At 40.3% G+C, this 27254-nt stretch overlaps 1 protein-coding gene across 4 annotated transcripts in view; it reads right to left on the bottom strand.

The window, feature by feature from the left end:
- The window catches only part of LHFPL2 (LHFPL tetraspan subfamily member 2), a 101910-nt gene that overhangs the window by 38332 nt on the left and 36324 nt on the right, over positions 1–27254 (bottom strand). For 2 of the 4 annotated variants that reach the window (XR_015945999.1, XM_035099592.3), the window contains exon 2: positions 21025–21080. The exons of 1 other annotated variant lie outside the window; for it this stretch is intronic. The gene's annotated coding sequence lies outside the window, so the exon portion shown is untranslated. Of the gene's footprint in view, positions 1–5799; positions 5820–21024; positions 21081–27254 lie in introns of those variants that run through there. One more of the 4 variants, XM_088652724.1, reaches the window with a different exon arrangement.

Below are 27254 nucleotides of genomic sequence, written 5' to 3' on the forward strand. Positions count from 1 at the left end.
TTACATCATGTTTTTATTCTATCAAACTCGTTATTTTTGAAATAGTTAAAAATGTATTTAATTTTTTTAAAAATCTGATTTGATCTACCCTACCTACAAAGAAACACAAAGGAAACTCTTTCTGACTTTTTAGAAAGTAGCCCATTTTCATTTGTGCTTTGAGAACTGGGGCCTACATAAACTAGGGAAAAGTCAAACGCTAAATCAGATTTATAGATACTATATTGCCCTTAACTCGTAAGTTAATAATACAGCGGAAGAACCAAAGTCTTCCGCAAGTCACAGAAGGTCTGGAAACAATTAGTTTAAAAAGCTCCGCCTTACTTGTTTCTCTCTGTAGACCAAGACATAGTCACCCTAATAATGCAAAAACATTAGATGTTGTGTGCGCTATCCCCTATCGTAATATTGAAAATCTACCATGAACTCATTTCATGTTGTAAATGGGTTTATTCTGAAATATGATTTATTTTACAGATGTTTGTGTTTTATTGCACAGGGAACCGAGTTTCACAAACACGTCAGTTTTCACACTAGGCGTTTAGTGTGAAATCACTACACCTTCCTCACACTCATATGTTACGGGGGTCCAGAAAAAATACCCTTTTGCAGTCCTCCCTTGTTTTCACAATGGTTTTTCTATCTTTCTTATTATTGCACAAATTCAAACCTTTTAGAAAAAACTCCACAGTTCATGAAAACTCCACAGATGGATATGCCTTACTTAGCCTTACAGTTTCACCTTTAAAAAAGGAAAGAAGAGGGGTTGATTTTATGTGGGTGGTGATGGATCAGACCAAAAGAACCTATCATAGTTCAGGACACATAAAAGTGGACACTATTTAATTATCTCATTTTTTGAAAATCTGTCTTTTAACTAGCACTGAACTGATTTCCTAGTGTTGTGGGTTTTTAAAAAATGATAAATAAATAAATAGTGAACTACTATGTAAAGCAAAGAGTGCTATAGTGCTTCAAAATTATACAGTAATTCTACAATGGTGAACCTTTTCTCACCACCATTTTACCAATGTACTTAAGTTGTAGGAGGCTGGTGTAATGGAAATGCAGAAGAATTGTAATCAAGGAGGTGTAGGCAGTCTTGCACGATTAACCCTTCATTCAATGCTGGATTAAGTGATTGCAGGAGCACTCCTATTTGTTGGAGATGGCCCACTGTGAGTTGATTGCTTTGCTGTCCTAGATCATGGGAACCCCAGACCAGGTGAAGGTAGTACCAATCACAAACCGGTGCAGGTAGCCAAGACACTTAGCCTCACCTCTGGAGCAGATAAAAATTATAGGGCTTGGGCCAGGAAGTGGGAGGAGCTTCGATGCAGGCCCAGATTGCTGCAGGTGCTGCATAATTGGCCAGACTGAGATCTACTCTGCTGCTACCCCTGGACTCCATACAAGTGGAAGGAGGGATTCTGGCATCTGTCTGGTATCGTACCCTGGTAAAGAGGGACGGGTTGTTGCTTGTGTGGTTAGTATTCTACGTTAAGGTTTGGATATTGTTTGCCTGTCTATCCTTGTGCAAAGGGGAAATTGTTTGATCCTTTTGGGGGGGGTTCTATACTCTTGTGTGTGTGTGTTAAATGATTTTGCTCAATATATCCAGCCTTTCTCCTCCACTGGTCCAGCATTTGCTTCAAATAATCCTTTTGCCTTTGACAAAACAGGTAGCTTTCAGATGAACATCTCAAACAGCTGAGCTTCAGGATTGAGCTCACTTGGCAGAGGATGGGCAACTGAAGCAGCACCAGGAGACAGTGATTCGGAATCGGAGCAGAGAATGAGTGAAGAAGAGAACAGAGGAAGGGAGATGATCCTCCGATGGGGGAGCAGCTGGCCCCAGTGCTGATCCTCCCGTTGAGGGCGCGCAAATTAAGCAAGAGAAGGCACAAGTTAAGCAAGAGAATTCCATCTTAGGAAGAAGGAATGTCAATGTCAATGACAATGTCTTCAGTTTGCCAAAATGGACGAAGAAGCAAGAACAGCAGCAAAAAACATGCAGAGGGACTCTTTAAAGCCTATTCTAGAGAAGGTGGTGATAGACCAATATGCTTCTTTAAGTTTGTGTCAGAGAAGAGGAGTGGTTGGAGGCACCACCTGGGGAACCTCCTAGGGAAGGCTCAGAGCAGTAAGGCTCAGAACCAGGGGAGTGGTGGTGAGACAGGAGGAATGGTTGGATGCTGAAGATGCAACAGGCTTTGGCGAGCAAGAGGACCCAAGGGTGGGAAGCAGCTCAGACTAAGCTGATGGAGAGGAAGACAGGACAGATGCTGTACAAACATCCCAGGAGCGAGCCGCACCTGCTGTGCTAAGCTCCCTTCCCCCTTGTCTCCAAGGACAAAAAGAGCTGTGCATGTATCAGAACAACGGGCACAGCTTCCACCCCTCCCCCTAGCGGAGTTTGAGGCTTCTCAGAAAACATCCGGCTGGGGAGGAGCCTTAGTGGGAAGTAGAAGGTGAAGACTTTCAGTCCTGGCAACTGCTTCATAGAGGCCAGACCTGACTAGAGGCCTCTCTGCTTGTATGCTGTTGTCCTGAATAAATAAATACATTTTTCTGCTCATCTCTGCGCCTTCAGTGCTGCCCTGCATCTGAACCTGCTCTGACAGCTTGTGACTAATCCAAATTCTTTTGTTTTCCATGGTTCACTCATGTATCATGTATCATTCTTAGTAAAGAATGGGTTTGCAGGGATAATGAAGTGTACTGAACTGGCAGGATACTAGGGAAAGGGGATCCTGGTGAGCAGTGTAGCCACAACTGGTACACACCAGGACAAGCTGAAAATGGGGAATGGAAGGTTGGGGACTTAGGAGGTACTCACGGGACATCAGAGAACATTTCAGGGACAGATGACAGTTTGGGGGAGCAAGCACTCTAAGCCTTGTATTTTTATAGACACAGAATTAAATTAGGTTCTCTGGAATTAAATTAGGTTCTCTTAATTCGCTATCAAAGAGCTTCATGGTACATTTGATTCTGTTACGAATGCACAAGACCATTTTTTAGGACACCACCCAATGATAATGGTTTTTGGCTCCATCCTTCTACCTCTTCTAGAAACCTCTGCTGTGTTCTGCTCAGTATTCCCATGTGCTGAAGGCATAGCAACCCACCTACACAAAGTTCTTGCAACCCACCAGTTGCAAATCAAAATCTGAAACACAGGCAAATTAACAACTGGGTGGACTAGTCCCAACCCTTCAAAACCACAGCTATGAGAACATAACTTTTTCCCATTCATCTGCTCTTCTCATCACATCTCCTTAACTCCTTAACTACATTTTGAATCTGCTTTTCCTCCAAAGAGCTCAGGAAACATACATGTGCTTTGCCTCAACTCCTATTTTTACCCTCACAGCAACCCTGAGAAGTAGGTTAGGTTGCAAGAGATTTGCCCGGGGTCATCCAGTGAGAATCTTGGATCTCCCTACACCATGGTGGCCCAGTTAAGACATAACATTTCTCATTAAGCCGAGAGATGCAAAAGCTCCATTCTCACACAGCTCCTTTCCTCCTTTGCCTGGTCATATCTGCACTTAATGCTAAGCCAAACAATTGACTATGCTGGCTCCTGGGGAGAAGATAGAAGCCATGTTGCTTCTCCAGGTCCTTTTAGCTGAGTGTAGCAGAGGAGCTAATCCAAGCAATATGTTGCCTGAATACAGAATCTGATTTGTTCTATCCCAGGTTCAGATGGCATGCTAACTCAAACATCAGCTGACCAAAAAGGAGCAAAGTATGTGTGAGCTCCTCTCTGGGAACCTGCACATTTTCATGGTCCCAGCAAGCCATAGTTTAGGCCTCTCTGTGTCACAATCAAATACTTCCAGGATTGTTGATCCATTGTTTCCAAAACTAAAAAACTATGGTTAATTAATCCAGAATGTTGACAATACTGATTTAGACATGCAGGGTTTGTCTAGTAGCTCTTCCATCCTCCATGAATTTGTCTGATTTCTGTAATAGAACAGTGAAGCTAATTTACACATTCTGAAAAGTGTTACATTTAAGTGTAGACGCTCCCCAAAGGAAGACTGGAAACTTTAGTTTGGGCAGGGCCTACGGTAAGTATCTCTTTGAAGAGTGCTCCAGCCCAGCTGCTCTACCAAACTGAAATTCTAAGCATTGTATATAGTAAACCATGGGAGAACCCCTAGACTCGTCTGACTAAAGGTCTGCTCTCACAAAAAATTGTACAAATGAAAACAGGGATTGTACTATTTTTGATCAAATATTCAGAATGTGCTACTGCAACCAAATGGGTACAGACTGGAGCTTTACGTTTGCACTCTGCCCTATAATTTATTGGTGTACAGTAGTTACTAAATGGACATGCAGATGTGAATAACTGCAGTTGTAGGGCAGAAACTTAAAATTTCATAATCAGAAATAATCAGAAAGATATTTAGATCAAGGGAAGAACAACTTGTGGAAAGAAAACTCCCGTATCAAACTTCAAAGACACCATTTATCAAGTCTTCATTCCCAGAAGGGCATTTTCACTGTTAAATCTAAGTAACAATCTTTTCACAGTACTGCTGGTCTTGAGGATTAGTACAAAGAGCAGATAAGATGAATGTGTCTTGGAAACAAAACAAACCCACTCTGTTACTAAGGTCTTTTCTCAGCTTGTCTGGTATTCAGGAAGTGAGACTCTGATTAGCAAACTTCTGAAAAAGTACTTAAGATGATGAGTAAGTCTTATTTTTCTTCTTCATCATCAGACTGGCAAACAGTTTATCAGCCTAAAACAAAAGTTAATGGGGAGAGACACCACAGACTAATACTAAGACAATGGTGTTTTTTTAGGTGTCCCATGTGATCCAAATCCAGCCTGTAACTTGCAGTCCATACAGTAATCAAAGCCAAATAACCTATTGTCTTGTCTGCAGGTGTGAGTTTGTTCTACTGATGGTTGTTGTCCAGAAATTCTGAAACACTTTTTCTGAACCTGCACTGGCCTTTGGTCCAAATGGACACTTTCCTTGATTTAATTCCTCATGAAATTCTCTATGAAAGCAAGTTTTCTGCTCATAATGGAAAAAGAACTTAGCCAAGTGAATTCCTCCTAAATTTTGGAGGCATCACAAAAGAACTTAGAACTTTATTGGGGGTGGGTGGGTAAGTCATCACTTTGGGGCATAAACCCAAGGCTCCACTCTGTAGAATTAGCAGGAGGGCTCCCAAATGCAGGAAGGCTGGCACAGCACATTTTGAAGCAAGTGAAGTAATGCACATTACCATAAAAATATCCCGTGCCCCATAAGGCCATTAACTCTACAGGCTAAAATTATCTCACTGCCACACTGAATGGGAGGAGCACACCTTCATTATTGCTTTAGAAACAAAATCTACTCTATATCATTTGAATAGTCAACAAAAAAGCAATTCCCAAATAAGACAAATGGAGGACTTCGGAGGCTACACATCGTGTGATAGCAGTTATGCTGCACAGCCAGAATTATGACAGGAAATATTAGTTTATAATACATGTTAAAATATACATATTGTTTAGCTTTAAATCCCGAAATTCATTCATGCACACACTTATTTACATAATTTATATCATGCACCTTCAACACAAATTTATCTTCACAGGGTAGCTAACAAAGCAGCAAGAAACGTTAAAAGTACAATAGAAAATAATAAAAAAGCATGTAAAGCGTAACAGAAAAATAAAAACAGTAACAGTCTATTCAGATGAGCAGGAAATTAAAAAAATGCTCTAATTTATAAATGCTAACATGTTCACCATGGATAAAGAGAACCAAATGAAGGTACCATTCATTTTTTCAGCACAGAGAAGAGGAATTTCCAGTGCCTCCCAAGAAGAGCAACACAGCACCACCCCTGTTGCTTGGATAAGTAACAAGTTGAAAACAGCAGTATCACAAGCAAAACAGAATCCTTTAATGGGCAAGAACTGGAGACTTGCGTTAAAAGCAACTGATCAATTAGCCTCTCTGTTGACAAAAGCAGTAAACAAAGCACGGTAGTTAATGATCTAAGTTCAGTGTCTAGCCATGTTACTAAGAATGTATCGTCGCCTGAACAGATTTGGTTGCTGCACTTTTCCGCAAGGAAACCTGCTCATTGTAGTTTTATGAGGTTATTGAAAATCTTCCATTAGAGATTCCGAGTTCTTGCACTGAACTGAAGTTTGAAGGATTTCTTAGCTGAGGTAATGACAGATAAGGGAGTTTGAAAACTGGTATAAATGTATATTGTTGACATATCCTAAGAGTGTAACTAGACAATATCAAAAGACTTGTGGCTGCAGCCCAAAACAGCAATGTCTCCCCATCATTAATGTTAAAGCAGGAACAGCCAACAAGAGGTTGTGGACTACAGCTGCCATCTGCCCCAGCCACCACAGTTAATGGTCAAAGATGATAAGAGTTGTACAAGTCCACAACATCTGGAGGGCACTATGTTGACCACCTCTAGTTTGGAAAAAACGAAATGTGTGAGATGATCTCATCATGGCTCCATGTTTTCTTTATAAGCAGCAGCCAGTGAGTTGGAGTAAGGAGAAGAATATGACATCATGAAATGTGTTCTGTTCATCTACTCATTACAGAGAGAAAGACTAGGAGGAGTTGATGGGTAGCTATGTTCTGATGGCAGCCTTGAATCCTTTGTGGCATATTGTTCTAGCAAAGTCAATAGAAGCTATCTCTAGACTTCTTTAAAGTCAATGGAAGAGGTTATTTGATGATATGTACGGTACACTATAAATTCAACCATCTGAAAAGCATCAGCCATCTCAAAAAACATATTCAGCACACAGAATATGTGTTAGATCACATTTGATACTTCCGCCCATTTGATGCTTCCTAACCATTATCTCATTCTTGGTTCCTTTTGATGTCTTCTCTAACCACCCACTATTTCAAAAGGACAATTATGAACTAGGGCTACTAACTTTTAACAGAATATAACTATCAAAAGACTTTCATAAATCTCTGAAGAAGGTGCCAAGGCACAAATTAGCTTCCAACTTCCTTTGTTCCTTCACCAGATATTCATTTAGATTTTAGAATGTAATTCTGCCTTCACATAAAAAAAAACCCTGTATCTGTGATTATAGCTCAAGATGCTGAAAACTTATGTAGACTCATTTAGATAATATTTGCTAACATAAATGGCTGCATAGAGGTTGGGAATGTATTATGCCCAATAGATACATATATGTGACACAATACTTTATCCAATAATCAGCACTAGCATGAAATTCATTTACAGATCAAGTGCCAGGATGACAACCTAATTGGAAAGAGAAGGAAGGATCTTTGCATACTGATAGAAGGACTGCAGAGACAATGCAATGCAGTTCTCACTAGCTGGGAAGTTTCATAGCTTTGGTGTAACCTCAGAGAAAGTCTTATCTCATGTCCCAAGAGAGTTTAGATGTTAAAAGGACACAGAGCAGAGCCTCCTCAGAAAATCTTAATGACAGGAGAGTGGCGGACCTTGGTGTATCAAATTCCCCCCAAACCCAGCATCTCCCTGCACACCATACATTCAAAGCAGAATGCTTCCTCCAGAGATTCCTGGGAACTGTATACCCCTCACCAAACCACAATCCCCAACACCCTTAACAAAGTAGCATTGGCTACAAATTGTTTAACATTTTCACCTGAACTTTAAATTGCAAATGGCGAAACTGTTGAACTAAAGGGAGTAATTTGCCCTTGAAAGCCTGGCCACAGTATTGTGGACCAGCTGAACTATGCATGGACTTTTCAAAGGCAGCCCTATGGTACACTGCAACATTCCAATCACATAGCTTCTCCGCAGCACTTTCTGCTTTACAACCAAAAAGGGCTCTTGCAAGAGCACAAGAAAGACAGCTATCTATACAATGCCTGCACTTACTTAGTCAACAACAGCAATCAACCCTATTGCAGGGATGCCTGCCATGCAATTAAGAATCAGGCTGTTACGAATCATTCTGAACACTGCAATAAAATCGTAGCGCTCAAGAGCTTCCTCATCCTGAGACATTTGAAGCATTTAACAACAATCTGGAAAAAGTTTGTCTTTCCCGGCCTGAAACCTATATACGTAAGGGAAGAGATGTCATCATTTTCTGGTTTCTATTATGCACATTAAAAAAAATGTATATAGAATGACTTCAGTAATGCCACGACTCCACTTAACATCCAGCAAAGAAAAACAGTAGAAAGTCTAATACTACCGATGTAAAACATGATGGTGCTGAGTAAATACATCAGCTTTCAGAAAGGAACCATGAAATGCATACCTCCCTCAAATGGATGAAAAGTTCCAGGTAACAGCTAATTACTATGATTGGTAACTCAGTTAATCTTAGGCACATGGATTTAAGGGGATTTACTTTCTGATCCTAAGACTTGTAGAGCCAGCCAATATGCACTTACAGTTGAGTGCATACCAACTGCTGTCCTAAGGCAATGCCACAAAATATGTTACACTGGCATTGCAGGGACCTTATACAAGCATTGTAGGTTGATACATTAGACAAGATAATCTAGCAGTTGTCTGCCAATCCCATTGGAGTATTCCAGTTTCAAGAGTTATGGCCTGCAGACAATATAGCTAAAATTGTCTGATTCATTCGATACCTGTAGGTCCCAGTTGTTTAAACTGAGTGATCCAGAATGAATCACTCAACCATTCAGTTATTTCTGTAGGCACACATTTGTGTTATCAAAAAGTATTTCCAATAATCTGCAGATAAATATTTTTCAACATTCAACGTTTATTCCTATAAACGTTGCTTGAAAACGTGTTACATCTGAAAATCCAGCAGCTTCAGGCTTAAAACTTGATGCCTTACAGCTGGGGTCCCCTAACACAGCAGCCATGGATACTACAGCTATGTGATAGCCAACTTCAGATTTCTTCACAAGTAAATGCTATTTGTAAGTGCATTTAGGATCACAATACACACAATAGCTAGTTCACAAAACTGCTGACCTATCTTTCTACCCAGAAATTATCAGAGTGAGTGGAATAACCAATTTCTAGGACTGAGGGGAAGACATTGTTTCAGAGACTAGAAAAAGAGTAGAAGCTTGTATGTAGATTGATTCACTAATGAAACTTTTTAAGAGCAATCCTTTGCATGATTTCTCCAGAGTAAGCACAGCAAGTCCTACTGAGTTTAATTAACTTGACTCTAAAGTAAGTGTGCATATGATTGTACAGTAGTTTAAATTTTCAACAAGCAAAGCACGTAGATAGAAGGTGCGTTCTGACAAGTACATACGCTGCTAGTGGACATTCTGGGAACTGGATTGTCTTGTTCCGACAGCAGTACAAAAATGTTTTGCTTCCAGGTACTGGGAGACCTACATTTCTTTTATGAAGCTGGGGGGAATACCCATAGGGTTTTCAGCTGCTGGAAATGTTTACAAAGACTTACTAAGTAGAATTCAAGATACTGTTGTTTGCAAAGCTGATTAGTCATTAATACATTTCCCTGTGATTTGAATGAGACACAATGTTAAAAGCACCTTTGACTCTTGCATTTAGGATTCAGCTGCTTTTCTCTTAAAATTTATAGCTGATGTGGAGCTGCTCAACCTGGCTCCACGCTGAGGTGTGGGGGTGGATGGAGGATTAGTTTTATCTGTTCCGATTACATAATGAACGATTCCCCTCAAAATTCCCAGAGGTCGCTCTTATTTTCTGTAAATGATGTTTCAAGTAGTTGCTGGGGGTAGAAATGTCAGCAGGAAAAAGGTACAGGGGAAAGGTTAAACCCCACCTTGCCTAGTCCATCCCACCTGTATCATCCAGACGAGTTCTGACCACATCCCCTGAAGATGCTGTTAGTTGTTTTTAAAGGAAGTGAACTTTTAGCACAAGATTAAAAAAAAGGTTTTAAATATCACAACTGGTTTTATTACATGTCTACCATGCCTTTTTCCCATGGGCTCAATATGTAGGGTTCCTAAGCAGTGTCCCATTCAGGCGCTGATTAGCGCTAAACCCGATCAGCTTCAGCAATGCTGTGTTAGGGCAGTATAAAACCAGCTGGGTGAACAGGAATCAGTTTTCACAACTTTTCCTTTGGTATTCTTGGCCCAGGGATTAGAGAAACTTGGTTTCAAGGCTGTTGTAATGTACGTGTGTATTCTTTCCACTGTATTCTTTCCATTGTACACAAAAACGTTACTGTGCTGCTGTTTCAGCATACACTGGCCCAATTCATGCAACATGGTAAACCATAGTTCAAGCAAACTAGCTATGGTTTGTTTGGAGCAAAACTAACCATGATCCCTGGTCTGGCTGTAACACTAAGTAAGGATTGCAGTTTGTTGTTCTTGCTTGTACTGGGAATGGAGTGAAATGGGAGCCGTTCATGGTAAATCATTAACTACAGTTTACCATGATGTGTGAACGCTACCAGCGCATACTTATTAATGTTTTTATATCTACCTGCATAATTCTACTCATGTTGCCAAAGTTCAATTTACTTCTCTTATGCTACTTAAAGCAAGGGAGAGGAAAGGAAAATTGTGTCACACTGAAGCCCCTCCTTCCTGATCACTGGGGGTTGCTGTGATACTTGATGTATTTTAATGTTTGTTGGAAGCCGCCCAGGGTGGCAGGGGAAGCCCAGCCAGATGGGCGGGGTATAAATAATAAATTATTATTATTAATAGATCCATTTGCTTTCAAACCTATTTTCAGAAACACAATAGAAAGAAACGTGCCCTACAAGGGAAGAGAGAGAGAGAGAGACATATGTAACCAAAGAGCTGAATTCTGCATCTCATTCAGGGGATTGCCTCTCCCTGCACTTGCAGAGAACATACACCTCCTTGTGCCCTTCATAAAAGGGAAGTTAATGGTTCCAACACAGAAGAATTACATGGTACAGCTTTCCGGGAACTATACCACTTAAGAATGCAGGTAGCAAAAGTCATGACTGAACATTATCCAATGTAAACAATTCTCTGACTGAGCAAACTCATATGTGAATGGAAAGGTTTCTCGCTGTAAGAGCTTTACAAGCACCCTGACCCTTCAATAAGCTGCCCCCTCACTGAAAGAGCTGAAAGGCTTTCCTCTTCTGCTTTAAGTGCCACCTTAAAGGATATGTACAATATGAAACAGCAGGTATAAGTAACACGTTTAAATATTAGCAAGGAGTATTGCAAATAAGTCTAGACTCTAGAGCAACTGGAAAATAGATAAGAGAAAACCTGCTCCAGTTCCTTCCCTGGAGGAAAACTAGCTTTTCATGGTGGTCAGTCTGCTGAACAGAGGTTCCTGGTTGGGAGAAGCAGAAGACTCTGAGCTGCTTTGCCTCCGAGCACTGTAAGTCCACCCTTGGAGGAAAGGCTGGGTTAGGGATGGGGGCTGCTACTGCTGTCTTGAGCACACCACCATTCCAGTGCTCCTTTCAGTGAGACAGATGCAGTGCAGCTTCTCTTGTTGCTGCTGCTTCCTCCCACCTGCCCATAGGAGAAAAATCCCTTAGAACCACTCAACTGTCCTTTAAAATGGAGCTGTGCCTCCCACCAGTGGCCAGCAGGACTCTTTAATTCTACCCACTCATCCCCAAAAATGGAAGGAAAGAGGACGACTATATGAAGATCTGGTCCTATATATGTGGTCCCTGTACTGTGTGCCACTACAGAACAAACCCACTTTTGTTTTTTTGCATTCCTTATTAATTACCTGGAAACTGTCTCCCACATTCAATTCAAATGCTCACATCACCCATTTTTATTTTGACAAACTTAAGAAAACATTTTTGCACAAAATGAAATGTAATAACCATCGCTCGGTGCCATTAAAGCAAGCCCTGATTGCTAAACTGGACAGCTAGCGTGATGAAGTGGTGAGTGCCAGACTAGGACCTGGGAGACATGGTCATTCATGGTCCTCACTCAACCATGAAGCTCATTGGGTGACCTTGGGCCAATCACAGCCTCTAAGCCTAACCTCCCTCACAGGGCTGTTGCCAGGATAAAATGGAGAGGACTGTGTATGCCACCTTGAGCTCCCTGGAAGAAAGGTGATATAAATGTAATTTTAAAAAAAACATTTTGGTGCTGAAATACGGCTTTCAGCATATTTTTCTTATGAAAAATTACACATTTAATTTCTAAATTTATACAGTTATAAATTGTTGTTGTTGTTTTATTCTAAGAAGTCTATACCCAATCCCCAAAATTAGTTTCAGACCCTTACCAACCAATTGGTTGTGGAGCATGGGGGCAGAGAGAACAGCACATGTTGCTAAAGGAAAGCACAATGTCTCTTGGTAAAGCCTCAAAGGCAGATCTTTGTGGGCAAGATATCTAGCAAAATGTTAGAAAAGAGTATTACAAAATAATCCCAAATTCTCCCATAGGTTACCACAAAAGATTTTAGAACCAGTCTGCTTTCTGTTTTTGTGGCACAGAGATGATGATTAAACTCAAGACTAAAGAGGAGCATATCCAAAAGTTAATTAATATTTGAGCTACTTAATCCTACACTAATTAGACCGTAATCCAAGTAAAGAATCAGATTTAATATTAAAACATGTGTAGATAGGAAACTACTCTACAATAAATTTCCCTTCCCTTAGATTAGAATGTGCAGTCCTAAAGACTATGTCAATTCTATCATGATGTACCCCCCCCCACAATCTTCCTCTTGAAACTCCAAAATGAATTCAAAAAAATTAATAAATGGACATTGGGTACTATCCACAGCCATTTACAATATTTTCTTATCTAAATAGATTTCTGTAGTGATATTCCATTCATGAAACAAAGGTATATACAAGATATTACACTCCTCTCCTAAACTTGACACATTCTATATAATATACTAAAATAATCACTCAAATGTTATTATGTTTAACTTTAATTTATTATAATTGTAGAAGTATTTTGATTTCTTTTATAGAGTTTTTGAAGGTTGTAAACTACAGCATGAAAAATTGGCCATGGGAGAGGTGTGATAAATTGAATAAATTGCAGAGAGGAACAGCTCAAGTTTCTCCGTTAATGGACACGGCTTGACTGCTTTGGGGGCTCCATTGGACTGTGACTTTGGAACTGACCTCAGCTCTTCCAACCCTGGACCTTCTGCAGAGGCAGAAACCTGACCTTACAGATTGACTTTGGACCTTGCTTGCTCTTATCACACTTGATAGAAAGGAGGTGGTGTTTCATTTCGTTTCTGAAAAATGTTATGTAGCATATGTATTTCTTGCCATCTCATGAATGTGAAATAAATGGGTGAGTTATGGGGGCTGAATGACCCCCCCTGTAATTCAATGGAATTAATAAACACTTAGTGCAAAATAAATAGCAAGGCTCGCTCAGAATTTTTCTTTCAAATGGCTTCTCCAGGGAAATCGGACCTTCCCCTTCCACGAGCACAGCAGCTATGTCATTGCCACTGTTGTGGAAAGAACATACAGAAGAAGTGGCATGTCCAAAACAGCGGAATGTCAATTGCAATTCCATGATTTTATGGGAGCTATGAGTCACCTATTTGGAAGCAGCATTGAAGTTAGTTTTCACGATAGAAAATCATAATGCCAGACTTTAAAAACACACACACACACACACACTTATTTTTTGAAAAGTGAAAAATAGGTTCAAAAGTAATCATTTGGGTATGATTAAATTTCCAACAACTTCTTATGGGGTGGCATACATAATAATTCCCAATGTTTCAGTACCTTCTTCAATATAAATGCAACCAATACGAATGCAACTGGGGACCTTTGGAGGATGTCCTCTTGGGTTTCATTATACAAGGGCAACGGAAAGCAGAGTGCTGTCAGACATGCACTCTGGAAGGCACCCAAAATGTTCAAGAGATCATTAGCACAACTCCCTTCTTTGTGTGCCTCCTGCACAAGAGGTCTGGAGGATGACAACATGAGAGTGGGCCTTTTCTGCAGTGGCTCCCTGCTTGTAGAATGTTCTCCCCAGGGAGGCTTGCCCCTGGCAGCTTTGTTACATTTCTTTGGGCACCAGGCCAAAACATTCCTCTTTCCCCAGGCCTTTGACTAATTAAACAAGCTATGGCAGGGGTCAGCAAACGTTTTCAGCAGGGGGCCGGTCCCGTGTCCCTCAGACCTTGTGGGGGGCCAGACTATATTTTGAACAAAAATATGAACGAATTTCTATGCCCCACAAAAACCCCAGGGATGCATTTTAAATAAAAGGACACATTCTACTCACGTAAAAACATGCTGATTCCCGAACCGTCTGCAGGCCGGGTTTAGAAGGTGATTGGGCCGCATTCGGCCCCTAGTTTGGGGACCCCTGAGCTATGGCCTTTTGACCTGGGGAGGGGTATTGTTTTTGTTTCTATGCTATTTTTAAAAATGTGTTTGTATTGTGATCCTCAGATGACGGGCAGTACAGGTATACACATTTAATAATAATATGTTTGAGTTGTACCTAGGCTATTATCAAATCTCATTCTATTAAAACTTGTTTTAAAACAATGTTGGTAATGTTTCATTTACTAGCGCCGTTTCAGAAGCCAGTGCAAAACAAGACACTGCAAAGTAAACAAATACAAAGAATGGATAGCAAGTGCAAACCGACCCTGAAGGATAGTGAAAAAAGCAAGCATCAAGTGTTGCAATGTATTTTGCAGAGTCTTGAGGGTGACTGATAATTGTATAAAACAAATAGAAATTAAAAAGTAGGGCGTTTATGTTTTAAGACAGCATGCCTTCATACAGTGAGAAGACCTGAATATAAATGCAGCTGGTGTTCCTTGTGTTGAGGGAGGAGTTATTGTACTTTGTCTTGATTTGCTATGGGAAGCAGCAGGCTTCCAGCTGTACAAATGGCACTCTGGCTGCTCTCCACATAAACATTTCCACCTGGCCTCAAATGGAGTGAGGAGGGGGTGGGAAATGATGTAATTTCCAAAGCACTAGCGGAGTCAAAGCCAGGCAACCCATCAATCAGACCTCTGCAAGCCCATACACAAGACCTCTCAAATTACCACTTCACACCAAGAACCTGCTGAAAACCGTCCCCTTTTAACATCTGCTAATCAGATTGCTTCTTAGGAGCCTGGGACAATTAAACTTGTTATTGCAGGGAGCAATGTGGAAAGAAGGGGGATGTCACATGTCTACAGCTGGGCATTTGGAAAAACAGATGGACTGTATCTGAAGCAATGACTCTCTTTGAAATCCAATTATTAAACAGTGAGAATGAGGCCTTAATGGAGCTGGCTGAAAAGTATGAGGCTGGTGCTACTCACCAGCAGCTCCTGCGACACAGTCACCTGGAAAAAGCATAAAGACTTTAAACTCTGGCCAGTGCCGTTAACGGCTGAGAGAAAATCAATGGTGGCAGTAGCAACAGAGTATTTTCTGCTTAGTATGGTGGGTCAGTCTCATAAAATCTAAAACTGACACTCACATTGCTGAAAATTCCACTGGCCAGCTCACAAGAATCTGAGCATTGTCCAAGAAACCCAGTCCGTACATATTATAGAAGCCTCCAGGAAGACGGACTTTTGCATGAGGCATCTAGTAGCAGAAAGGACCCATCCACACCCTGTAATGTGCTCTCATTCGCAGCTGTGTGACATCAGACATCGGCACTTAAATTACTAAGATCTCTACAGTATTTTTTTTTGGGGGGGGTGGAATCCAAAATTCATACATGCCTTTCAACAGACTACATTTACAATGATGTAGAACTGTATATAAAACTAGGGATGGAGGAAAGTATTGATCTATGTTTTTAAACAAACTGACCTAATTCACACCTCCCAAATTAATGCACAGATTGGAATGTAATCATCCTTCAAATCCCACACTTTTCCAAGTTTTACAATAAAGTTGTCGACTCAAAAGAAGTATCCAAATGCATAAACATTGTTGGTTGGTTGTTGTTGTTTTTTTAGGATAGAGTACTTTAGAAATCCATGCAGTGATATAAAATACGAATTGTATTTATTTATAAAATAAAATCAAAGCACTTATTTAAATTTTTAATATCATGCAATTACCCCCCCCCAATAAATTGCAATTAATGGTGCAATGGGATAGAACAGACTTCTGAATAAACATGCAAAACTGACACAGACCAGAAATAGACTGATCCATTCATCCTTAAGTAAAACATCCATGCATGAGAGCAACATAGAAACTGTGCAGCTTCTAGGGAATAAGGCAATATGTGCCTATGAGCCTGTACAGAATTTTTTGGCTGCAGAATTCTGGCATGTTTTCACAGAATATAAGAGTTGGAAGGGACCATGAGGACCATCTAGTCCAATCCCCTGCAATGCAGGAATCTTTGGCCGAAAGTGGGGCTTGAACCCATGACCCTGAGATTAAGAGACTGATGCTCTATTCACTGAGTGTATCTGTACAGAATTCATTTGGTTTCAGCATGAATGAGACAATCTGAGTATTAGTGAACTCTAGCAATTAGAGGCCGGTTAAAGTCTCAAGGAGCCTGGAGGCATGCAGATTATGTTCTCCCTCTTTCTTTTCCAGGACCTATGCAACAGATCCTATTCTGGTTAGACAGCTTTTTAATTGTAATTTTTCCATTTATTATGTTCATGAGACCCTTCAGACCACAACATTCTTCTTGGTAAATACTGTTGTCAAGCATGCTGTGAAAGCAAGCAAAATGAGATGCCTACGTGCGTATTTCTTATAAGAAAATGAGTGGCATCCAGTGCTGTTGCTCTACTTATGGAATGGCTTTTAATCTGTTGGGGGATTCTGCTAACATAAGAGGACGTGAGGCTACATCCTCTTGTTTCCCCTTCCTACTACAGCCCCATTTGAGAGAGTTGGGGGACGCTCCAGAACAGCTTGGAAGGTGGCAGGAGGAGTTGTAGTACAAAGAAAGAATTGGGGGAAAGGGGAATCACCCTCCCTCCCTCTGCTAGATCAAAAGCATTGGATTTCATCCTATAAAAACACCATCTTTAACAAGTTGAACTTCATTAGTAATGCGCCATGATCAAAATGTCTAGAACTTCAATCATACAGCTGCAAGTTCTGCCTAAGAAGGGGAAAACTCGTTCCTGTCCTCCTGTTGAGGCAGTGGCTCCTCCTCCTTCAGTGCTTATATGTCACAGAATGGCACAGAAATGAGGCTGCCTATGGCCCCTTGTGCTGCATCCTAAGGGCCAACAAAGGTTCCCTGTATATCTGGCTGTGTACCTGCACCACGAAAACCTGTTTAAAAAGGGTGTTTGGAGTGCTTCAGGAAAGAATGGGAGCAGAACACTTACTTCACCCAGCATGCTGCTTTAGCAGCTGGAGCAGGAGCAGGAACTTGTGCCACAAAAACCTTGGATAAGACCAGGTTGCTCCAGCACTGAAGCAAAATGATTGACGGCTTAATTAAATAAGGGGGATTAAAATGTGGCAATTCACAGGAAGGAAAACCAAATGCCGGTCACCAGAGGATGGACATTTAAAAAATGTAAAATTTTGAATGTGTAAAAACAAAAATTCCCTCAGCATATGTGTCCCCCTTCTCAAGAACCGTTTACATTTATAATGAATTTGACAGCTCCAGGAAGTGACCTGATGTACATCCAATCTCCAGGAAGAAAAATGCTTAGCTTGAACTGGAAAACCAGTTTGATTTCAATAGTTGTTTTCAACCTCCCAAGTATTGAATTTCCTTTTGTTCTTCACAGCACTGACTTTTCCCGATAAACAAAAACAACAACATTTAACTGTGGGAAAGAATGTGCTCTTATTTAGTGAAAGTTTTAAGCCTTTAGAAGTTATTAAACTTTCATTTTCAAATGCATTATTTTTCTGTGTGCACAATCACTCTTTTCCTAAGTCACAGATTTTAAAAAGTGCATACAAAAACTATACTTAACTGCAGAATTCTTAACGAACATAAAAACCCACATCTTTAAAAGCCTCAGTAAGTAAGCAGGACTTCACCTCACACCAAAAAGGCATCAGGTTTAAGCACCAGAGAAGCCTCCTTGGTGAGATGAATGGTTAAGTTAAGGGGAGAAGCTGTCTTGAGTTATCTTGGATGAACTGTACCATAACATTTTCCCATCCACAGAATTCTTTGCAACATGCAGAGGTTCTTTGACAGATAAGCAACTGTCCAGAGAACTCTCTGTTATGGGACAGCATGCCAGTGTCTTGAGTGAGTGAGTGAGTGAGTGAGTGAGTGAGTGAATGAAGTCAACGGGGAATGAAAATCACTAGTAAGTAAGAACCTAATGACTACTATATATGGAGACTATATACCTGCAGCATGAGCGGCAGCATGTTTCTGACTATGAGGACAATGATCAGGAGAGGGATATTCCATTCATGTCCTGCTTCAAGATAACCCATAGACATCTGTTTGGTCACTGTGGGAAACAATATGGTGACTGTAATCCAACAGGGCTCTTAAATTCTTAATGAATTTTTAATATTCCTGGAAAACTTCATCATTTATCAAGCTACTTAGTGCAGAAGTGATAGTACTAGGTGGGAGTACTAGTACTAGATTGGAGTACTAGTACTGGATGGGAGGATCTAGTACTTGGTTCCCTCTGAGGAAAAAAAATCACTTACCAAAAGCAGGCTCTTAGGGGTTGGGGAGTGCAAACAAGCAAGGCTCATTTTTTGAAATGTTATAGCTATTTACCTCTCGCATGAACAACAAACTAATAAATAACAGACTCCCATAATCTCAACTATCATTTTAGAACAGCACTCTTGCCTATCTAGTGGCTACACAAGACACCATCCTTTTAAAAAGCAAACAAACAAAACAAACTAGTTAGGATTATTGCACCTTTGTTTTCTTGAATATTATTTATAAATGTTTTTGACTTATATATTTTTCACATCACAATTAAATATAGACTTTTTAATTTTAAAAAGTATGCATTTTTTTAATAAAAAACCCACCCCAAAAATGTTAGTATTTGTCCATTTATTATCACTCAGGTAATATTCGTGGTTCTGGCTACATAATGAACTTATATTTTGTTTTTGTTTTGTTTTTTTAAAGAAAGCTACACTGATTTATTGCTGGTAATTAAGCAGTAATTTTCTGCTGGATGCAAGATGCTGATCTCATCTCACACAACGCAGCTTGAAATATACTCGGGAGAGGCTAGGGTGCTTAAAATATTAGAGTTATAGCCTACAAAAATTGGATAAAGTCCAGTAATGAGATCACCCCTGTTCTGCATTGCTTAGGTCACTCCTTTCCAAATATTGAAATGTTTGTTCTTGAAACATGAGAAACGTGGGTTTTTAAAAATATATGTTTTCAAAGAACAGTAAGAATAAGAAACAAGAAATCAACAAACTCCTCTACTGAAATAATAATAGAATGCACATCAGAGGAGGGGAAACAAATAAACAAGTTACAAAAGCCATTATTATGATTTTCCTTCAAAAGAAGAATGTGACTCTAAGCACACCCACTTTGAAGTAACTGGCATTGAAATCAATGCAGCTTACTTCCAAGTAAACATGCGTGGGATCAGAGTGTTAATGTTTTACATTTCTCACTTCCATTTTCAAACAACAATATTGCCAAGAACCCTTCAAACTTTCTAATAATGTTATAAAGACATTGTAATATTAAACGGTCGCTTGCTTTCAGGTAATTGTCACTGTGTTCTTTTAGCATTTCATTTCCCTCAGAAGGCATTCCTCCCACCACCACCAAATGCTGAGCAATTTAGGATTACATTTCACCAGATGAAGTAGGCCGTGGTGCATAAAATCTTATGTCATAATAAATTTTTAGGTCACTTCTAGACTTTCAGTGTTTTGTGGGAGAGACTCAATCACTTCCTGGCAAATTTAAGTTATGCAATTGAAGCAGATTTGGGACTCACTCCCCACCCCACCCCCCATGGAATCTGACATTTTGCAGGTAGGAAAGTGACAGGAAAATGCACTGGAAAGCGTGGAATAACAATTGTTTAACTATAGCCTCACCACAAACCAATTCAGATGGATGCTCAAATAAACAGGTTGTTTGGAAGAGACGTTAGTATAAAGGCATCACAATACTATTTGTTTGAAATGGGACAAATTGAAGCAATAAAAGTGCTGAAATTGAACCATTTTTCTTAAACACAGCTAATAAAATTGCTGCTGATTTGTCAAAATAATAAAAGAGGGAAAGGGGAGATAACTTAAAATGGAATCCTGGCATATGTGTTTCCAGGGCCAGTATGGTGCAGAAGTCAAGGAGTGTCAGAATACAACTGGCTAGGCCCAGCTTCAAATAGCCATTCAGACTTGAAGGTCATTTGATGACCTTGAACCAGCCAATATCTCATAGTCTGAACCTAATTCACAAGGGTGTTGTGAGAATAAAATGGGGGTGGGGAGAACCCAAAATGTTGCCCTGAATGCTCTTGGAGGATAAACAGAATAAAAATGTAATTTAAAAAAAACACAATTATGTAGCCAGGAAAACAAGCAACCTATCTAGGAAAATACCTTTTCAAGTAGAGATAAACGTCACCCTGCAAATTCATCATTAAAAGTATAGTAAAAGAGAAGGGATAGGACAATTGTCAAGATGAAGAACAACCTCTGCGAAGACCATCCTCTATCTTTTCTGCTGTATAAAAAACTTCTGAAAACTTGCCTGGTCAAGCAACTTCAAGTTTCACATTTTAATACATATGAGCTAAGTGTTTCAATTAGAATTTTAAAAAATGAACAACAAACAGAAGAACATAATAAGAGCCTGCTGGATTAGACCAATGGCCCATCTCGCCCAACATCTTGTTCCCTCAATGGCTGAACAAGTTGCATGTGTCAAGCACAAGAACTCTCTTCCCCCTCCTAAGGCTTCCAGCACCTGGTAATGGAATGTTGTGGGCAGTTTTCAATAAAGAACTGTTATGCTCACCATAAGACTTCTATAACGCAAATGTTATCAGTCTAATTTCTACTGCTATCACATAATCTGATTTATTGTTCCTCATTACATCATCTCCCAAGTTACATGCAGAGCTAGCTATTCAGCATATGAAAAAAGTACCCTCCAGTTTACTCACCTGTTTTGTATTTCTTTAGTTGACACTTTGCATCCCTTCATTAATGCAGGATATACCTGGGAACATAATTTAGATGCAATGTAAAAATATAGGTACAGCAGTTAAGAAATCACTCAATTCCAGTTTTGCATTTCACAGTGCATGCTTCAAATTTTAAAACATTTCATTAGCAGAACCTGTTTACTTGACTGAAAAATTAACATTCTGGATGTATGATAACTTAACACATTAAGTGCTAAACTTTAGTTTTTCCTTTTGAAGTATTTGATTTCAATAATGAGATTTTCCAGATGGCTTACATACAGTTAAGATTTAACAGCCAACTCATGAGCACAAGATCAGTCTTAAGAATCCAAGTTCTTCTGTAAGATCACAATGGTTGATTGTACCCATAGTCATGGGGTGTAAAGGAAGGAACAGCACAGAGGTGTTGGCCCAGAACTATGTTTTCTCTGTTAATTCATGTACCGTGAATACTATTGGGCAGTATTCTTTTAAATAATTCCATGAGGGTAATGACTTGTGCAACAGGACTTTCCACCCTTTCCTCTTCTCTCTATCCACAGATTTAATCTGGAGAGTTGGGAGAAGCTCTGTGACAGATGTTGGCAGTGTATCTGGAAGGAGAGTGTGGTGGTGGTGGGGAGAGTTCCATTGCCAAAGTGGAAGTTGCTTTACTTACACATGGAATTACAGTACTTAGCACTATGCTGAAGGCAACTGATGTATTTCTTCTAATAGTGATGGCTATTGAAGGCTATTTTAATATCAATATACTGTACACATATAAAAGGAAAATACAAACTGTTCTTTGGTTAGACTGAAAATGCATAGGACTGTGGGTTTAGGTGTGTCAACAATGTAGAGGTATCTTCTTCTTTAAAAAAAATGAAAGTAAACGAGTGATACAGAATGGAAAAGTGTTTGTCTCCTTAACAAATGCCTCCTTTGCACACCGTGCACTGCAGTTTGTTTTGTTTCCTACCTCTTACAAAATAAATGAGTTCTGTTACATTATAACTAAAATACAGCAATCCACATTACAAAACAAGCAAGGAAATCCCACACACCAGACGAAAGTTTACATTAAATAAGCAGCCGTTTGCATGGGCAAATCATTTCACAACTCAGCATATGCCCCATATTGTATTCTGGGGAACAAAAGCAACCCTCAGCTTCCATGTTTATAGGAAACATCTGTCTGAAATTTTTACCTATGTACCTCAGACTAAACATATTCTTTTCAACTACCAGGCGGTATGGCAAGGCAACTTTTGTACTTACTTAACAAACAAGGAAATAGCACTGAACTTTCTGTAACCTTTGCAGAACAAAGCAACAATGAAAAATATTATAAAAAGCAATTTAGCAAACACTGACTTTAAATAGGCTAATTTGAAAATGCAATATAAAAGTATTTCATATACAGAATGAGATTTACAGAGAAGTGCAGCAAAAGCTATAGGCAGTTAAATACTATGTCAATCACTACTTAAGCTCTCCCTTAAGTCACCAGGAGATTCAAACCAGGGACCAGTGCCAGTGGAACAGCTTTCTGGCAGAGGAAGCTATTGGTCCGGTCTTTCCTGCTCTATAGCCCAGCCCAAATAATGGTAATTATACTGCTGCTCATCAGTGAAGCTGGAACAGCTGGGGAGCTAAGAAAGGGTATAAATGTCCTTCGAGAGTTGCTTCCTTTAGCTTCGTTCCTTAGTCTAAGGCAGGGGTCCCCAGACTTACCGGCGTTTGGGCCGGTTCCCACCGTGCCGATCGCGCGGCGGGCCGGAGGGGGGGGAGCGCGCGCCTGTGCGGGCCGGCGGGTGGGGGAGTGCGCGCCCGTGCGTATACGCACGGGCGATTACTGGCACGGCGGCGCGCTTCCAGGGTGGGAAAAGCGCCGAAAATCCATTGTGCGCATGCGCGTGGGCCTCCCCCGACCCGGAAGTGCACCAGAAATGACTTCTTCCGGGTCGGGAGAGGCCCATACGCATGCGCACAAAGGATTTTCGGCACTTTTTTTCCCAACCCGGAAGAGCGCTGCCGCGCTGCGCGCCGTAAGAGCGGGCGGTGGGGGTCGTCGCGGGCCGGATTGGCAGGCTAATTGGGCTGCATCCGGCCCGGGGGCCATAGTTTGGGGACCCCTGGTCTAAGGAACCTGTCACGTAGCAGACGCTTAGCAGATTCTTGTGCATCCCTTTTCCTGAACTGCTGCCTTTTGTAAGCCATGAGGCTGCCAGAAGACATAACCCAACCTAGTTCTGGGCAGATCCACAGAATGCAGTTAAAGCATATTCAACGCACACTTAAAGCACATGGTTTCTTCCAAAGAATTATGGGAACTGTCTTCCCTTATACTTCTGAAAATTGCATTAGGCAAGACCATTGGCTAGACTGTCAGCATTCAATAAGATCATTTTTTCCTCTATTGGGATATTTGAAGGGGAACCTTCCTTGGGTTTTAGATCACTAAGTAGAAGTTGGAGGTATAAAGTCTCACACTGGCCAACTGTCACAAGTTACAGATTGTTGTTGTTGTTGTTTAGTCGTGTCCGACTCTTCGTGACCCCATGGACCATAGCACGCCAGACACTCCTGTCTTCCACTGCCTCCGGCAGTTTGGTCAAACTCATGTTCGTAGCTTCGAGAACACTGTCCAACCATCTTTTCCTCTGTCGGCCCCTTCTCCTTGTGCCCTCCATCTTTCCCAACATCAGGGTCTTTTCCAGGGAGTCTTCTCTTCTCATGAGGTGGCCAAAGTATTGGAGCCTCAGCTAGGTTTGTCATTGCTTTTCTCCCAAGAAGCAGGCGTCTTTTAATCTCGTGACTGCTGTCACCATCTGCAGTGATCAAGGAGCCCAAGAAAGTAAAATCTCTCACTGCCTCCATTTCTTCCCCATCTATTTGCCAGGAGGTGATGGGACCAGTGGCCATGATCTTGGTTTTTTTGATGTTGAGCTTCAGACCATATTTTGCGCTCTCCTCTTTCACCCTCATTAAAAGGTTATTTAATTCCTCCTCACTTTCTGCCATCAAGGTTGTGTCATCTGCATATCTGAGGTTGTTGATATTTCTTCCAGCAATCTTAATTCTGGCTTGGGATTCATCTAGTCCAGCCTTTCGCATGATGAATTCTGCATATAAGTTAAATATGCAGAATTCATATTCATGGATCAATGCCTTGTCATGGCGAAGGGGCTTGAATAACTCAGAGAAGCTATGAGCTATGCCGTGCAGGGCCACCCAAGATGGACAGGTCATAGTGGAGAGTTTTGACTAAACATGATCCACCTGGAGAAGGAACAGGCAAGCCACTCCAGTATCCCTGCCAAGAAAACTCCATGGACAAAGACAACAAGTTACAGATACACACCTTCATATCCGCGAGAGAACAGAAAAATGGCTAACTTTTAACCACCCCAATGTGGCAGTTTTAAATTACATTCAGCTTCTATCATAACTTCAGTGTAACTGCATACACAACAGGTTGTGTTTTGTTTTTTTAAGAATCTATGTTTAAATATATTGGACACATATTTTAAGAATAGCCAGACCTGTTTAAACATTGAGATGCATGGGACTTAACTCTGGGTGTGTGCTAATTTATTTTTTCCTCTAACTGACCAAGAACTATTATACTTCAAAAGTCAACTCAGATCTCAAGAACAGAAGAAAAAATTGAGTTATTGTGAAAAACTGAAGGCCTTTCATACGTCTCAATTACATGATGTTATGACTAGATTTAACAAACTAAAGCAGCTTACTCTGTTTTTCCCCTTTGGCATTTTTGCCCCTAGAGAACTGCCCTTGGTTTTCATAGCCCTCTGAACAGGGAGATCCACCGCTCACCCAAACAGTTTTTCAAAACAAAACTTGCAAAAATGGTTGCTCTCCAATGCCATGAAGAGAAACTGGAGATGGTTTTTGCCACTGTTTTGAAGGAGTTAACATTGCACTCATTTTTGTAGATGTAGAAATATCCAACCGCAAGGAAAGTGGGAATGTTAACTGTGGTTTAGAGTTCACCACAAAGAACCTTTTCATTGCTTTTTTAATGTGTTTTTTGTCATTCTAGGATCACACTAGAGCAGAGTGTTTAAATGTTGCTACAGTCTATTCAGTATTTTCATAAAAAATTACAGTCTGTTCTTCTTGTAATAAAACAAACAGAATCTTTATAGTTTCATTGGCTCTTTGTCATCAGCTTTAGAAAGGTGGTGAAGACAAATGCCCTTATTCAATAGCTGAGGCAGAGCACTCTGCCAAGCTAAATCTTTTTCTCTGAAATGGATTTGTTTGGCCATTTTATCTAGTTAAGACGATGCTGTATAAATGACTAACAGGCTACATGAAGTACTCCAGATGAGGACATGCTATTTTCCTCAGTTTTATTCTTCTCCTATTCTCCTATTCCATTGTTCCAGAAAGACTGATAAGTTTATAAAAGAATAGTCGTCACATATGCACACAATACGAATATATATACATGGCAAAGGAGGAGAAAAACAGCATTTTGTATTATCTTGGCAAGTTTGTCTTCAAAAGCAAGATTTACTAGGTACCTGTAATCTTACTAGGTACTCATAGCTTGCTGTAAGCTAATTCTACAAGCTCACAAGCTTGTGTCTTTTTTATGAAGTACACCCTTATCTGTGAATACCAGTTGCTGCTACAAACCATAGGAGGGGAGAGTGTTGTGGTGCTCAATTCCTGCTTGTGGGTTTCACACAGGCATCTGGTTGGACACTGTGAGAACAGGATGCTGGATTAGATGGGCCACTGGCCTTACGTTTACATTTTCATTCAGCTGAGAACTCAGTGGGTTTACCCAACTTTTATAGAATCAAATGGAAGCTGGATATCTAGGCCTGCCATTTGGGCCATGTGGATTCAACTGTTCTGTTTTCCAAATTCAAGCTTTCTGCATTCCCATATTAAAGGTGAAATGCATCATTATATATCTCAAAGTTATTGCAGAAAGTTAAGTCATGTGCAAGTATCACTGCAGTGTTAAAACATGACTTTTTCCTATGGGAACATTAGCTCTCTTTTTTTTTTTAAAAAAAAGGAAATTCCGAAGAGCCCCCACACCATGTAGGAAGTTACCCTTGGCTTCCTGGAATTTTCTGCTGAAACTCAAAAGGGGATGTTTTCCTGACCCCAAAATCTTTCTAAAACTAATGAAAGTGCTGTTTTTGATTCTCTGAATTCTTCCTCTTTGTGCATTGCCTGTAGGAAGTAAAAGTAGTTATTGGCTTATTTACAACTTATCCCAAACACTGTCAGGTTAGGCATGATAATTTAGAAGCACTTGCAAACTTCAGAAGGCCTGCTTCTCAAGTAACAACTGCAAATATCACTAAACCATGTGGTCCTTCCATGTGGTCAAGAGGATAAGTTTAGAAGAATTTAGTTTTGCTTTCCATGAAGCCTGGATTGCATACAATTCAGATACTGTAGTTTAAAATGAACTCTGGCTAGTTAAACAAGCAGCTTGTTTGGAAACTGACCAGAGTTTGTTTTACACAATGATCTCTGGTTTATACATTTATCTAAACAATGGAAAGTTAAATGAAACATGGTCAAAGTCCTCATTCCTCCCATGGGAGAAGAAGGTATGGAACACACATGAACCAAGACTCATGTGCACAAAGCATACAATAATGTTGCTTTTGAATTAATTACCCATCCTTCACTTAAAGCAGGCCTGCAGTACTAGCAATACTCAGAGCTGAATGTAGCCAGGGTCTCTGGATAAACTTTCCATATTTGCTACCTGCTTGGGCCACTAAATTTGTGGATTTATCAAGCACCTGACTGAATGGCTGCATTGAATTTGAGGGTTCAGGCTGCAGGCATGTGTGAGGTGGCATTTTAGAATTTACACCCTTGTAAAAACTCTCCCTGCAAGTAACCTGCAGCACTTTAGGAAGGAACAATTTTACTAGCCTGAGCCTTACTCTGCTATCTTCTCCATGTAGGCAAAGCAAAACAACATTCAAATACCGATTCCAAACCTGCAGTCTGCCCTATATACTGTATTCTTCACTGATTTCATCTTACCACCCCAGATGAAAAGGCAAGTGGATATTAAAAAGTCTGTTATAACTGTTCAACTATTTATATGCATACTTCATTTATTTTTCATATTTAAATCTCTCCCTTAGTTATGTTCCATGTTATTCTCCCAACAGCCATGTATGACCAGTTGGCAGAAACCGCATAAAGAACCC

This window comes from Zootoca vivipara, chromosome 10 (assembly GCF_965207765.1).
Source record: "Zootoca vivipara chromosome 10, rZooViv2.hap1.1, whole genome shotgun sequence".
NCBI classification, from domain to species: Eukaryota; Metazoa; Chordata; class Lepidosauria; order Squamata; family Lacertidae; genus Zootoca; species Zootoca vivipara.